Raw genomic sequence first — 16,137 nt, 5'->3', positions numbered from 1 at the left:
ACCCACTGACATGCTTTTGCACCTGTTATGAACTATCAGCATACCTGAGCTGCCTGGAAACCCCAGCTGTGGAGAGCAGTAAGTGTAAGACTGTCCCCAGCCCTCCGTCTCCCCTGTGTGTGCGGGGAGCAGTGCGCGCGCTCTTTCACCACGCTCCCCAGCATTATGCTGAGAGTCATCAGTTATGCACGGGGCCGGCGCGCGCTGCGGAGGCTCCAAGATGGCGACGGCCGCAGTTCCTCCTGCTGCAGCCTCCCCACCTCTGCAGTCCGGCGGCGCCTGCAGGGACTCTCGCTAGAAACCGACAAAGTAAGTACGAGGGGCTGCTAAACTAACAAAACGGCCGTTCGCGGGACACGGACCGCTGGGAAGTACTAAGACTCCAGTCCTTAGCTGAACATGGGCTTGTGGTAGGGTCTGTGGTGAGTAGCGGCTGCTTCTACTTAGGGCCCGCGGTGGGGGAGGGTAGACACGGCTGAAGCAAGTGCTCTTTGCCGCAGAGACATTGCTACCGGTTAACTTTCTGTAGCTTGGATTGGGGCGCCATATGCCATCCCGAAGGGACACCGGTCATCAAACTGCCTCTAGCTTTAGCCCCTGGAGAGGCCATTCACCTGCCCCATCGTTTAAGCGGTCACCGTCTTTTGCCCCTATGTCTGCCTGCTGCGCGTGGGGTTCAGGGCTTCAGGTACCCCAATTTTCTAGTATCTCTCACTGTACCCCCAGCTCCGGGAGCCAGTGGCCTCATTGCCGGTGTGGGGTATAGCGCATGCAGCTCTTAGGGATTCCCGTGACCCTAACTCACTTTGAAGTGTCACGGGCACAGGCACCAGTCTCACCCCGCCACAAACGATGCGGTTATAAAATGAATAAGGTGTCATCACTTTTGGTCCCCTGCCCCTCCCTTACATGTGAACTATGCACTATATGTATGGGGAGGGATGTATGTGCAGGGGGGGTGGACACCAAAGGGGTTTGATCAGCTCCATTAAATCCTGGAAGGAGGTCCTGTTCTTCTGCCAGAGTTTGAAGCAGGGACTCCCCGTTTTTTTTTTTACCCCCGGATGTTGGCAGCTATGCGGGTGTGGTAGGTGTACAATTCTGCTTACTGTGCAAGTACGTGTGTTTTTAGTGCTCGTTGTATAATGCTGCTTATTTAGTACCGGTGCGATCTATTCTTTTGCTGTAGGTGGGAGCGCGGAAGGCTCGGGGCGGTGAGTTTTGCAGTGTAGATGTGCAGGAGCTCTCCTATCTGCCTCAGCATGCTGGATGTAACCTGCCCCTGTACACTGCAGCATTTTTTTTTTCTTCTTATGAAGCCTGTGGCCCTGGCGTTCTTTAACGATCGCCTATATATGTAGAGATCGGGTTTTCTGTCTGCAAATTGGATGCTGGATTGTATTACGTTTTATCAGATGACTGTTGCAATTAACCAGCTTTAGGAACGGATGCTCTCACTTTATTCGTGGGGAATGCCACGCGTGTCCCGGGCTGGGTTAAGGCATGTGCTGAGGCGAAATCATCGTAGTGGTGCATTGTGCAAGTTGTGCACATAATCTGGCAGCGGTGTGACTTACTGAATCCTCTTATACACCCCTCATCAGTAGATCTTATTACCTAAATTACAGTATATTACTGTCTTTAGAATGATCATTCAGTGAACATTCCAACACTGCCTACTTAAGAACAAGCCTAATAATGTAAGTCTCGGGTTTAAGGGACAATCTACCATTAAGCCGTCTAATCAGCTGGACATTAGACACGTGCTGTATTTGCACTATATGGCCACCATGACACCTTTATCGTAATCGGTATTATGAGTATTTCTTGAAATGTTCTTGAAGTGTATTTGTGACCTTTGGCTCACATCCAATATGTTAGGCAGGGTCTTGAGACACAGGGTGCTGAATGAACAGCTCCTTGGATCCGGTATCTTGATGGCTCGGTAGCGCTGCTGGCCTTAGAACGTGGTGCTGAATGGACAGCTCCTTAGGAGATCCGGCCCCATTTCTCATTTAGTCCCTTCATACAAGACAGGTAATGCAGCGAAAATATTATATTTATTCACTTACACTATTCAGAACACAATTTATAAAGTGCAATGTGCTGAAACAGAGAAATTAACCATTTATTGGCCCAGGAAGATGAATGTGATCAAATGTGTTAACCAATAAGTAACAAAAATAGAATATTAATAACTTTTTTGCATCTTTTATTTTATCATCTTAACTATCCCTTTTAATTTGGGAAAAAAGTGATTTAACCAATTCCATTGGGAGATTGGAGTTGATGGTATTTAGCAGATATTTGTCTTATTGTGCCATTTGGAAATGATTTCATTTACATGCAGTAACAATGTGTTCTAATTATACTTTTTATTCCAGAGATTTGATACATAATATATGTAAATGTTCTTGTGATGTGTTTAACGTCTTTTGATTACATGTTGTGTGTTAACAGAAGCATTATTTCATGTTTACATATGCCTGAAGTGGATGTCAAATTCTTTGTTTACAGGTTAAGTTGGAAACAAATGATTAATTAATACGATACAACATGTGATTTAAGTCATAGCTAATATGGAAGTTCTCATTTCTTTTCTTCATTTTTTTAGTCACCTCTCTAATAGTTAATATCAGTTTTGTCTTTTCCTACCAATCATTTTTTCAGTAGTTTGAGTAGCCTTTTTCATAATTGCTTACATAGTGACCAATCACTGATTCATTTCATGACGATAGTAGTCATTTAACATGTCACCTGAGTAACCCAATAATGGATATAGTTCTTAACAGACAGCAATAATTTCAAATTAAACAAATCATACATTTTGGAAAACAAGAGGTTAGTGCATAGCAGCAGTGTACCAAAATATGATTAAATGAAAAAATGCATGTTTCCTGTTCATGTGGGTGAGTTTGACAGCTGCTATTTTCAAGGCCTTCAGTTTCTGATTTCTAGAGAATTGCACACTTAAAGGAAGAGCCTATTTTTAATATAGGAGGAAGTCTAATTTACATATATATATTTATATATATATATATATATATATATATATATATATATATATATATATTTCACACATGAATTTAGTCGGTGCCAGCTAGGTTTCAATTGATGAGCTCATCTCCCGGATGTGATGGAAGAACTCAGTGACTTTAGTTCATGCACTCAGGGAGCTCCCGTCTTTTCATAAAGATGCCACGAAAGCCAGAGAGAAAGGAGAGGAATAGCCAGAGCCGGTGGAGTTAGCGCAGATTCTGCCACGCATTTTTGACTCTTATCAGGATGATGCTATTGTTTCATAGCCTACATTCCAATCATCATTTTTTTTCACTGAATAGTGAAATAATATCTGATGTCAGTTCATTGGAATGCACTGTAGACCATTGTGGTTGCTGGCTTAGATATCACATATATGGTCTTTAAAATGATGTTTGAAATTCAATAATTTTTCATTAGTAAGCAAAATATATAGATTGCTGCGTAGCCTTTACAATAGTTCAAAGGCAAACTAGGCATGTACTTGATTATATATAAAGAAATAATAAATGTATGTTTCACGCTACAGTGCAGTGTACACTACAGTATGCCACACATGGGGTATATTCAATGCATTCTGCTGGTGGGTTTCACCAAGATGATGCAATACTATGGTTTTAGCAAACTCTTGTTTTGAATGGTAACTATTGTTAATAGATGCACAATTGTACAGAAACACCAGTATTAATCTTTTTAATGTAGATTAACCCTGATTAGTTAGCCTCTGTTTTATTCCTTCTATGAAAACTGTAATGCAAGCATCCTGCTGAATGAAGCCGATTGTACGTGTAACATGCTTTAAAAGTATATTTTACAGTGCTCTCAGTATAACAGCTTTTATGTACCTATAGTGCAAATGGGCCACTAATACACAGTATAATTCCATGGCATGATATCCATTTGTATATTATATCACATGCTGCATATTAACAGTTACAGGGAGAATGTATGTAACATTTTGGAGCTTAGTTTGTGCAATTTATATCGAGGTACAAAACAAGAGGTTACAGTACTTGATAAAATGAGAATTTGGCAAATAAAATAAAAACATTGAAAAATGTCATCAATGAGCTTTACAAGTCTTCTGCCACAGAAACACAGCATGCTACCATTAGAAGTATATATATATCTATATCAACATAATAATTTCATCGTTCTGGAAAAAAACTCTCTACTGAGGGTATGAACATCACATGGATGTCCGCTATGCCACCCCTTGCTTGACATCCATTGTTCACTTGTTTAATGAAGATGGTATGAAGGACAATGCAGGGAAATCTGTAGGTTGCTGACATAGAAGTTCTACATTTGGGTCATACACACCGTCATTTGGGAGCTAACAGGTTGAGATTCCTTGGTAGAATATCTATCACCAAATGTAGGTCTCTGTCATTAGTAAAGGACACAGTGACCCAAAGACTGCACCAAAAGAAATTCGAAAAGACTATGTTTCTTAAATAATTATTTCTTTATGTATGCATTCATTGAAAAAATACTCAAGGCCTGAAATTACAAGAATTATGCCAGGTCTGGCTGCATTTGCAGCCTAGATCAGTGAAGGGAGGACAATCCACCTGTGTCATTCTCTTATCATTAACTGGGTTACACCAGACATACAGGTGCTGAAGGCACAAGGCATTATGTGTATGAATATGTGTATGCATATGTGCATGTATATTGCTGAGTGTATGGCTGAGAATGGTAGGTTTGGCTGTAGTTGTGAAGTGCCATGTGAATGGTTTGAGAATGTTTTCATTAGTTCAAATGAGTATGTGATATGTGTTTTAGTTTCTACTTGTGTGGTTGAGTTTGAATCAGAGTCAGTAGCTCTTCGAACAGTCTGCGTGTTTGTCTCTGTTTGGATGACTATATGTTGGTGGGTTACGCTAATGAAATGGCACAGATTGAGAAAAAAATAAGATTGGGGATATCCTCTATAAATAATATTGAATTGCATGTATTTCATTAAAGAGAATAGTTAGTGGTAGAAAGTCTGGACCACAAAATACACAATTCAATTTTTTCTTTAGCGTTGTCAGAATGTGTATTGGGTTCTTACTAAATATATTTAGTCTGGGACTGGCAAATAAGAAGTCATAAGTCTTATGGTAGTTTTTTCCTGACAGTATTCCAGCTGTGTGCCATAAGTCCCCTTATGCAACTTGCTTGGAAATCTACAAACAGAAATGTATGTAACTTTTTGCCTTACAAGAAAACAGGTGTATATTTGTGTAATACTACCCCAACAAAATCATTTTTCAATGTTCTTTTTTCTACAAAAGCTCTCTTAGTCTTGTACAAATTGTCACTGAGCATTCTATTTACTCGGTTCTAAGCACAATCTGTTTTTTATTCTTTTCATTTTTAAAACATGTTTCTTTGTTCTTGGTTGGGTTACCTGACTTTTCAAAAAATTCTACCTAAAATTCTGTGTATTTATTACTTAAACATATAGTTGTGTATTATTCTGAGATAATATTGCGTATAGGGGTGCATTATTCTAGAAGCTTATAATTTGACAGCAGGTGAGACTAATTTAGAGCATCTATTCTGTCCATGTTTCTGGATTCCATATCGTCTTTTTCTAGAGTCCATGCAAACTGGTGGATGCCAGTGTTTTAAATAGGGCTGCAACTAACGATTATTTTAATAATCGATTAATCGGCCGATTATTTTTTCGATTAATCGATTAATCGGATAAAAAAAAACAATATGCAAATTTTTCGTTTATTTAAAAGAATTTAATGAACTGGATGTTAAAAAACAACTTAAAATTTACATTAACATTCTTATTTTGTTATGATGTAATAAAAAACAATATTTTCAAAGTACAAGAACCCAAACACAATATTTATGAAACAAAATAACCCCAAACATTCTGAAAAGAGGTGGACTATTACTGTTCAAGAAACTTTGCCCCAGCACTTTGCACTTTGCACCCAGCACTTTGCACCCAGCACTTTGCACCCAGCACTTTGCACCCAGCACTTTGCACCCAGCCCTGGCACTTTGCACCCAGCACTTTGCACCCAGCACTTTGCCCCAGCCCTGGCACTTTGCATCCAGCACTTTGCACCCAGCATTCAGCACTTTGCACCAGCACTTTGCACCCAGCCCTGGCACTTTGCACCCAGCACTTTGCACCCAGCCCTGGCACTTTGCACCCAGCACTGGCACTTTGCACCCAGCACTTTGCACTGTGCCCCTGCACCCAGTCTCTAACTCTGCCCTGCACCCAGCCCTGCCCCCACATTCTGCCCTGCCCCCACACTCACACTCTGCCCTGCACCCACTCTGCCCTGCACCCACACTCACACCCTGCCCTGCATCCCCACCCCCACTCTGCCCTGCACCCAGTCTCCCACTCTGCTCTGCACCCACACTCACACCCTGCATCCCCACCCCCACTCTGCCCTGCACCCAGTCTCCTGCCCTGCACCCCTACCCCCACTCTGCCCTGCACCCCCACCCTGCCCTGCACCCCCACCCCCACTCTGCCCTGCACCCACACTCACGAACCGCTCTGTGCGAATGGAGCCACTCGCACAGAGCGAACCGCTCTGTGCGAATGGAGCCACTCGCACAGAGCGAACCGCTCTGTGCGAATGGAGCCACTCGCACAGAGCGAACCGCTCTGTGCGAATGGAGCCACTCGCACAGAGCGAACCGCTCTGTGCGAATGGAGCCACTCGCACAGAGCGAACCGCTCTGTGCGAATGGAGCCACTCGCACAGAGCGAACCGCTCTGTGCGAGTGGAGCCACTCGCACAGAGCGAACCGCTCTGTGCGAGTGGCTCCATTCGCACAGAGCGATTCGCTCTGTGCGAGTGGCTCTGTGCGATCCGTGCACATAGACATGAAGAATACTTACCTCCGGAACGCGTCACATCCGTCACGTAGCTAAAAGAAGGCGGAGACTGCAGAGCGTGTAGCAGAAGCGGGGAACGCTCGCGGAGGTAAGTAAAAGGAGCCGAGTGCTCCAACAACGAATTGATCACTCGATTAATCGATAACGGAAATCGTTATCGATGATTTCCGTTATCGATTATTATCGATTTTATCGATTCGTTGTTTCAGCTCTAGTTTTAAATCTGAATGTCATAATCTACCGCCTGACAATCCTTGCATTAGCACCATGTCTGTACCATCGTGCAGTAGATTAGTTTCCAAGTGAATAGTTAAAGTGAAATAACTGCTTACATCACGCAGTATTTCTCAAATAATTGATAGTAACATATTGCACTGACTCTGTATACTAAAATAATAAATTAATAAAGGAGGTAGGGGTTAATTAAAGCGAATTCTAGGAAATAATACATGCAGGGCCGGCCGAAGACTTAACGCCGCCTGGGGCGAAGTTTAAAACACCGCCCCCCCCCGCCGACGCCCGGGGGGGGCATTTTAAACTTCGCCGACGCCCCCCCGGCGTCCTTTAAACAGTCCTGCGGCGAGTCTCCCTGCTCTGCCACGGTGCCGGCTTGTAATGCTGAGCGCCGGAAATTGACGTCACTTCCGGCACTCTGCATTACAAGCCGGCACCGGGACCGAACAGGGAGACTCGCCGCAGAGGAGAGAGAGAGAGGGGCGCCGAGCGGGTAAGCGAAAACCACTCGGTGCCCCTCTCTCTCTCTCCTCCGCTTCAAAAAAAAAAAAAAAAAAAAAGCGCTTGGGGCCCTGAATACATGCATTCTTTTTTCACTCAGCTGTGGCTTATTCACTAAAGTGGGATTTTGCAGAAGAGAAGTTAACTCAATGACTTCACTTTGTAAAACGAAGGACTGAATTGACTCAGAATAATACATAGTTAAATCAGTGAGTGAAGATCACGTCACTGATTTAACTATGCATTATACAGGGCCGCTGGGCTAACTGGGACTGGCCGTTCGTAATACATAGTGAAATCCGTGAGTTGCAAATTATGAGGTACTGTATATTGGAGAACGCTCAGTTACCTTAGGAAATGCACAGACAAAACAAACCACACACACTTACACATATATACTAGCATTACATACATACATACATACATACAAATATAGATTACATCATTAGGATAAACTGGGTTTTGTCCTGAAACCTCATGAATCGTCAAGCGCATAAGGGAACATGCAGAGTTATTTGGTGCTCCAGAATAGGGATATTCACTGACTGTGTGTTCTAAGGAGGCTGTTTCCTTGTAAGCCAAAAACATTTTCTTATAGAAAATCTCCTTGGAAAACAAAGGGATCATGAAGTGTATCAAAAATAGTTGCTTTGTTTGATCATGTAGTAATCTTTGCATTAAAAGATGTGTGATCAGGCATTTAAGTTTTGGTGCTGTGTGTCATTCACATGTCCGTTATTCTATTTATTGAAATACTTTATGTAATATGTAAAATTCTGTATATTGTGTGAATGCTTGTCTGTTTCAATGCAGAACTGAATCTCTGAATCTCCCCATTGTAAGCTCAGACCTAAGATTTATTTTTCAGATTCCAACAAACCCTGGTTTTCCTATCTATAAACTTCCATTTATATATTTTATAATAAAGTCACCAAAACCTGCATGGATGCATTTTATTTGACATACACTTCATATACTTTTTAAAACACCCGTTTATTTTTTCATTTTAGGCACTGGTGAGGTGAACATAACTACATCCACTTTGCAACAGTGAATGGGAAATCTATTTTGCAACCCTCTTTTTATAAATTCACTAAACCTACGTAGTAAAGGAACATGTATTTGGTATAATTACAAATAGCTGAAATAATAGTACTTATGGCTACAACTCGGTATGTTCTACATGGCACAAAAAGCACTAGTTCTGTATGGAAGATTAAATGAAGGTAGATGCTGACTATACTGGACGGGTCCCTTCCCCACCATCTATACCAATAGCACCTTAGCCTTCTATGGAACCACACACTGAGCAGGAATAACTAATGCTGCAAGATAGAAGCAAATATGGATGGAAACATGCTTAATTTCCTATAAGTCTATCTCTGTTTTTACAATTGGTATAGCAACATGGAATGGAAATGAAGTGCCTTGTGAGCCTGCCAGCATGGGTAGAGAATGCGATTATACATTTGGATTAAAAACCTTCAGCAGACTATTAGTATGTAATGAGTAAAACCACAAAAATCCAGTAATAAAATCTAAATGAACTAGCTTCCCTTAAATGAAACAAATGGCCATTGGCCAGTACTCTTAACATACTAATTTGAAAAACTTTACATTCATTGGAAAGGTTAAAACCTCCATGCTTCTTTACTCCAGTAGCATTTGATGTGTTCTCCATACAAGTGTATTCGAACTCAGCCATATCTTCTTGATTATTTTAATAGCTTTGCCATTGGTGCCAATGTAACAAAGTCTAAAGACCATCAAGCTTACTTATCAAAGTACTTTTTGAAAAGTATGGCTCCTTTCCTGTTGTCGCAACAGATGATAAATATAGAAAGTGATGGCAAATAAGAACCATTTGGCCCATTTAGTTTTCCTAACCTCTGAGTAATTTCCTTAGTGTCTGGCCAAATCTTATATCCGACTTAGCCTAATGCCTATCCAATGCTTCTGCTACAAGCCATTGTCAGTGCTTTGTGTTTTTTTCACACACACATTGTACGTCAGGTATGAAGTACAGTTCTTGGTATGTCACTGCCAAAAACCCAAATATGTGCTCAGCAACATCTCCTGGGAACAGTGATACCACCACTGGTTGTTTGGGGGCTTAAAGGTCACATTTCAGAGGTGCACATGTTTTTTCTTTTGATTTTGACATTTGGTCAGTTTGCGCCCCTGCCATATTTGGGACATCTTTGGACCCAGTCAATTCAATATACTCTGTCAAACCATACATTTTTTAAAACTAGACGTCCCATGGGTATCTTCAAATGCTAGTATTTTAATTCATTCCATGCCAGGATTTTTTAGAAGGTACAGTGATAATTTTAGCACTTGCTCATAAAAGTAAACTTATTTTTTTTTATATTGTTGGACTTCTTTTTTACATCTTGTTGGAACTGGATGGTTCCCTGGTGGTGACATCACCGCATAATTATTTTTAAATATTACCACATTTATATTCAATTTTTTTCATTTTTTTTTACTCCATTGACTTGTATAGTTGAATGCAGTACTTTTATTTACCCTGCCCAGAGTTCTCAGGAGGGTCTGGAGAGACCCACTTGGAAACTTTATTTTTCAATGAGCGCTGCCATCTTACAAAAGGCAAAATCTCTCGCCTTGGCTCTCTGGAACGGTAACAGAATGTCCTGGGTTGGGTTTTCGGTGTTGCTAAATGCCTCGCTATCAAGGTATTTCAGCGACACCATTTAAGCTTAGGAGGCGTTTATTGATCATTTTTTGTGCCGTATCCTCTGTTACTGGTCCTTGAGGTGTTAAAAAGAATGGAAGAAAATCTGTATGCTATTATATGAAGCCAGTTTATTATGAGACTAAATAGACTAACGTTTGAAGTTGTAACACTTAAGTCAATACAGACTCCAGAAAATCGGTATATTCCTCATCTACAAATGTCTGACCTCCTAGATGGCGACTCAAGAATTTATCCACAGCTTACGTTTAATAGGTCAGAAACTGTATGTCCCTCCAAAACAAGCAAAAGTGCTGAATCTCACAAATTCTGATCTTATTGTATATGGTCATATCGGCAAATTGTTAGATTTCGCTAATAACATGACGTAAAGTCATGATTTATAAAGACACAGAGGCTCATATTATGCAAATCTTTCTTTAATTCCCTCAGCAGCAAAGAAAAAAAACATTTTAACCAATCATAATAAAGCTCTAGGTAAACACTTCTCCCATTGTCAATAACACTGACTGTAACAATGAACTCTTCCTCTTTCTTTGGCGTAAAAAAAGTGCAAATCAACTATGCACCGAAATGAAAATTCTGGACCGAAACCGAAAATTCAGGATTCCCTTGGCCGAAACCAAACCGAAACCGAAAACGACCCCCCCTCGTTAAAAAAACAAAACAAAAAAAAAACTACACACTTTTAATAAAAGTAAGTAACACACCAAAATGGAACAAAAATTGCGTATATGATGCAATAATATGATTGTTAGCAGCAATCACACTGCTATCACGCCCAGGTAACCAGTAAATACTAGAACCTGGGCATGATAGGAGTGTGATTTCAATAACAATTTATATATTGTTGTTGCATGTTTTTGCCCAATTTTAGTGTTAACCATTTTTATTAAAAGTAACACACCAAAATAAAATCAATAACAATATTATATATATATTATAGTCTAACAGCAATCACACTCCTATCATGCTTAGGCAGCCAGTACATGCTAGAATCTGAGCATGATAGGAGTGTGATTACAGGCTCCCTATGCCATGCCCCCCCCCCACACTCATATGCTCATTCATTCCCTTAATCACACATACTTGCTCATACAGTTTGAACCTGCAACTTTGTGGAATCTAGATGAATCACCTATCAACTACTCCAACGGGTGGATCTTGAATTGCAGTTTCCTTCTGCCTCTCCTTGGACCATGCTGTTCCCTAATGTTCTTGAAAAACCTGCCCCTCGTTTGGTCAATTAAGGCTCAATATAAACCAGGCATCAGCCTAGCCTCAGTGCTAGAGCATTGTGTTCCTGGCCCTGTATATTGAGCTACTGCTTTGCTGCATCTGATCTGTCGCCCGTGTATGACTCTCGGCTATGTCAACGATCCAGTTTTGTGTATCAGACCCCGGCGTGTTGCAGACGTACCTACCTGTCCAGCTGCTCCCAAGCCGTCCGCCCTGCCAGTGGGCTCCCAAGCCGTCCGCCCTGCCAGTGGGCTCCCAAGCCGTCCGCCCTGCCAGTGGGCTCCCAAGCCGTCCGCCCTGCCAGTGGGCTCCCAAGCCGTCCGCCCTGCCAGTGGGCTTCAAGTTTCCTGCCTGTTTTTATCCTGCTCATTCTCTGAACACCTATAGATGGCGCCCAAGAGAAAATCTAAAGCTAAGATAGAGCACAGCCCTGAACTGGACACATCAGCCTGCCTACAGCTATGTTCTGAACCTGCCCCTGCATTGAGATTCCTACCTGATCCAGCACCCAGTGCCCTGACAGTAGGGAATACCGTATTTGCTCGATTATAAGACGACCCCGATTATAAGACGACCCCCCAAAATCTAAATATTAATTTAGGAAAAAAACAAAAAGCCTGAATAAAAGACTACCCTATAGGAAAAAAAGTTTTACTAGTAAATATTAATTCATGTAAACAATATTTTCATATTTAATAAAAGCTATGATTGAGAAAAATATATATTTTTTTATTTCCTTTTATTTGCCAACCTGCCCCCCCAGTTATGCACATCTGCCCCCAGGGTTGCCACTCTGCCCCCAGAAATGCCTTATACCCCCTATTTGCCACTCTGCCCCATGATATGCCTTTTAATCCCCTATATGCCAGAGTGGCATATAGGGGGTTAAAAGGCATATCATGGGGCAGAGTGGCATATAGGGGGTTAAAAGGCATTTCTGGAGATATATATATAACTGCTAACAGCAATCACACCCCTATCAAGCCAAGGCAGCCAGTACATGCTGGAACCTAGGATGATAGGAGTGTGAGTACAGCCTCCCTATGCCATGCTACCACCACCACCCTTACACATCCATACTAACACACACTCATTCACAAACATTTAAATACTCATTCATTCCATTAATCACATATACACACACACGCTCAAACCCCCCAGCCCCCCACCCCCTTACCTGAACTGCTGATCTCTCACTCAAGACTTCTGCAGGGGCCCGCTGTGCGTGCAACTTCTCTGGCCCCGCCCCCAGAGGAAGGAGGGGGGAGGCAGAGTTTTGTGACACGCTGCTAGCTTCTTGTTCTCCTGCTGCTCGCGACCAAAGCCCGGTAAGTAGCATGGCCCCACCGGACATTTTGAGGTCTGATTAGTAAGTAGACGACCTCGATTATAAGACGAGGGGTATTTTTCAGAGCATTTGCTCTGAAAAAAACCTCGTCTTATAATCGAGCAAATACGGTAATACTCGCCTCCGTGCAAGTTCAAAGTTGAGCCATAACTATAGCAGAGAAATGAATATTTTATCGAAAATAAAATTCATGAAATGAAATGCATCACGCGAAGGAAAGGACGAATCATAATCTGAGATCGGTTTAAAACCTTCCTAATCTTCTTTTTTTATTATCTTTACTTTGGACATGGGTAGATGTAGGGATCCCTGCACTGAGTTGATGGTGAATCCCAAAAACTCTATAGACTGTGAAGGCAGGAGTACTGACCCAATTTATAAGAAACCCCAGCTCTTGAAGGAGCGAAGTCCAGTGCAGGTGTGGTTTCTTAAGTCATCTAAATAAATGAGTAGGCGTACTCCCTTCCTGCGTAAACACCTTACTACTGGTTTCAGTAACTTGGTGAAGCACCAAGGGGCTGAGGATAGACCAAACAGAAGACAGGTGAATTGCCATGTCTGACCGTTCCACTGGAACCGCAGGTAATTCTGATGTGACTCTGCTATAAAGGACAAGCAAAATCCTTGTTTCTCCAAACACCTACTATACATAGCTCACTAGGCACAGGGAAGCAGCTTGTCCGCTTAGCTACACTGTTGAAAGAGTTACAAACAGCTCAGTTTGTCAGCTCCTCCCCAAGCTGCTAAGGTTCATAATAGAGCCAGAACCACTCTGGCATGTAAACAGAAAACAGGTGAACTCTTTATTGTGTTTTACCTGAAAGTGGAATGGAAAACCGTCCCACTCTGCTCTTCTGGATACTCAACTCCAGGGACCTTAAATTACACAAGACACCAATAATGCATGAAACACCTTAATCATCTGTCCCTGGGGCTGTGTTTTTCCACTACCCAGTAAAAGTTGCAACAAAAAGTTGGAAGGGATAAGATGAATAAAGCTTAGAGGACCAGCTGGACACACAGAAACATAGAATTTGATGCCAAACAAGAACCACTGGACACGTATTTTCTACATTAATCAGTCCTTGGTCTCGTCTTAGATACAGAATAAGCATATGCTTATCCTATGCATGTTTAAATTGGTTATCTCATGCATTTTTTCTTCCAGTTATCTACCGCACTCTTAGAACAGTAAAACATCCTTGCGTTATATCTTCTGACTCTTTAGTTTTAAGTTATGACCTCTTGTAACATTTCTCCTCCTTTGAAATACACTTCCCTTCCTGTACTTGATTCAATTATATGTACACTCTCTTCTTTCCACCAAGCTATACGTATTGAGATTCTTTAGTCTTTCCTTTATACATTTGCTCCCATTGTTTAACTGTCATTAGCCCCATGAACACTTCACCATATGGCGGTATCTTTGAAGGTCACAATAAATCTCTACTCTACCTTGAACAGTATGACTAAGCTATAACAAAATATTACCCTGGTCTAGATCTTAGTGTAATTATTTAGTTGTACGGTTTCTGAAAGCATAGGTGATCTCATGGAGTGCCTGTATGGCATTTTGAGTTGCTTGGTTGAAACTATTTTAATCTATTGCAAAGCTTTGCAAACTGAAGAAAAAATGAAAATAGTACCTGGCAGGGTCAAACGACCATCAGATCCCATGATTGTATAAACTTTTCCTTATTAGTATTTTGAAAATAATCGAGAAACTTAAAAAAAACCTACTCCTGTACTCTTAAACATCTGTGTTTTTACAAGAACAGCAGATGGCTCAGTGACTTCTGTGCCACTTCCAGAATTACATGTCAATGTTTAAAGGTTCTATTTTACTTGCTTGTTTCACAGAGTGGGAAAAAAAACCCAGAAAGCCAGCAATGTCAAGGAAATTAGGGCTTCTTGTGGTACTTTAAATGTCAGATGAATAAGGCACATAGCTCAGCTTTGATGAGCTCATTATTAGAAGACGTCTTGGCAATACCAAACTGTCTGTCTGTATAATGGTTTTAGAAACGAAGTCCTATTTCCCGCATCCCCATTATTGATGGGAGAGTGCTGAGATGCTGTGGATCGCTCTCCCATCAATACCCAGGTCTGGAAATGATGTCATTACTTAGACTATGTGCAGCATGCAAGCATTGCCTTTATAGGATGCCATACTTACAAGATCCTTGCATTTATGACAACTTTTAGGTCCTGTTTTAATATTATTTTATTTAAGGAATTTGCATTTTAACTGATTTGAGTTCGATAGATGTCCAGCTCTGTAGATCCGTCAGCCATTTCACAGCTGAATCTCAAGGGCTATAATTTCATGTATATATTTTTTTTTTATGATCGATGTCTAAATTATTACTAGATCTGCAGTAGAAATAAAATTTACTTCTAATCATTTAAATCAGCATACAAATGTAAACCCAGTTTTGAGCAATAATGATACATATATGTACGTTGATTTAAAAATAGCTACCAATAAACTACCAATATTCAGCTGCCAGATGTGGAAACTCATCTGCTGAGATGTTTTTTGGGGGGCATTTATCACCTAAATACAAGTTTTGATCATAATTGGTTCCTTCAGGGCACAGGTGCTAATTTAAAGGGGAAGCCATTCCAAATCCTTTAAGGGTATTTGCCTGCTGGGGTACGTGGGAAAGGCTGGAGGTCCCAGACAGGATAAAAAAACACCGATATGCGGTTCAGAGGTTTAGGTGGGAATCTTCCGACCAAGCTCATTCAATAGGTTCAATAGTAAACCTAGTGGCACCTGTTAATTGCCATTGTCAAAGCTTTTTAGAAAGGTTAGGAAGTGCATGAGATTACACACACAGGTGTATAACACATATATATATATATATATATATTAGATATGCCAGTGTGCAGTCCTGGCTGCGTCCTGCAAGGGAAGGCTCCGGTTCCATACCTGGGAACTCTCCGGGTTTGACCCGGAGATTGCCGGGTGAGCGGGATCGCCCACCGACGTCAGTGGGACCGCCCACCGACGTCAGTGTGCAGTCCTGGCTGCGTCCTGCGAGGGAAGGCTCCGGGTAGCCGGAGCCGAGAAGCTCCCAGGTATGTATGTGTGTATGTATATATATATATATATATATATATATATACATCATATACACACAATGCATTGAGGCTGCCTGGGGCTTAGGACTTAAGTCCCATTGC

General features: G+C 41.5%; 1 protein-coding gene across 1 annotated transcript in view; it reads left to right on the top strand.

The window, feature by feature from the left end:
* The first annotated feature begins 200 nt into the window (after positions 1 to 200).
* Positions 201 to 16,137, top strand: part of SCN8A (sodium voltage-gated channel alpha subunit 8) — a 66,276-nt gene continuing 50,339 nt past the window's right edge. The window contains exon 1 of the mRNA XM_053455811.1: positions 201 to 309. The gene's annotated coding sequence lies outside the window, so the exon portion shown is untranslated. The remainder of the gene's footprint in view (positions 310 to 16,137) is intronic.

This window comes from Spea bombifrons, chromosome 2 (genome assembly GCF_027358695.1).
Source record: "Spea bombifrons isolate aSpeBom1 chromosome 2, aSpeBom1.2.pri, whole genome shotgun sequence".
In the NCBI taxonomy this organism is placed as follows: Eukaryota; Metazoa; Chordata; class Amphibia; order Anura; family Pelobatidae; genus Spea; species Spea bombifrons.
This window is presented reverse-complemented; position numbering and strand designations above follow the sequence as displayed.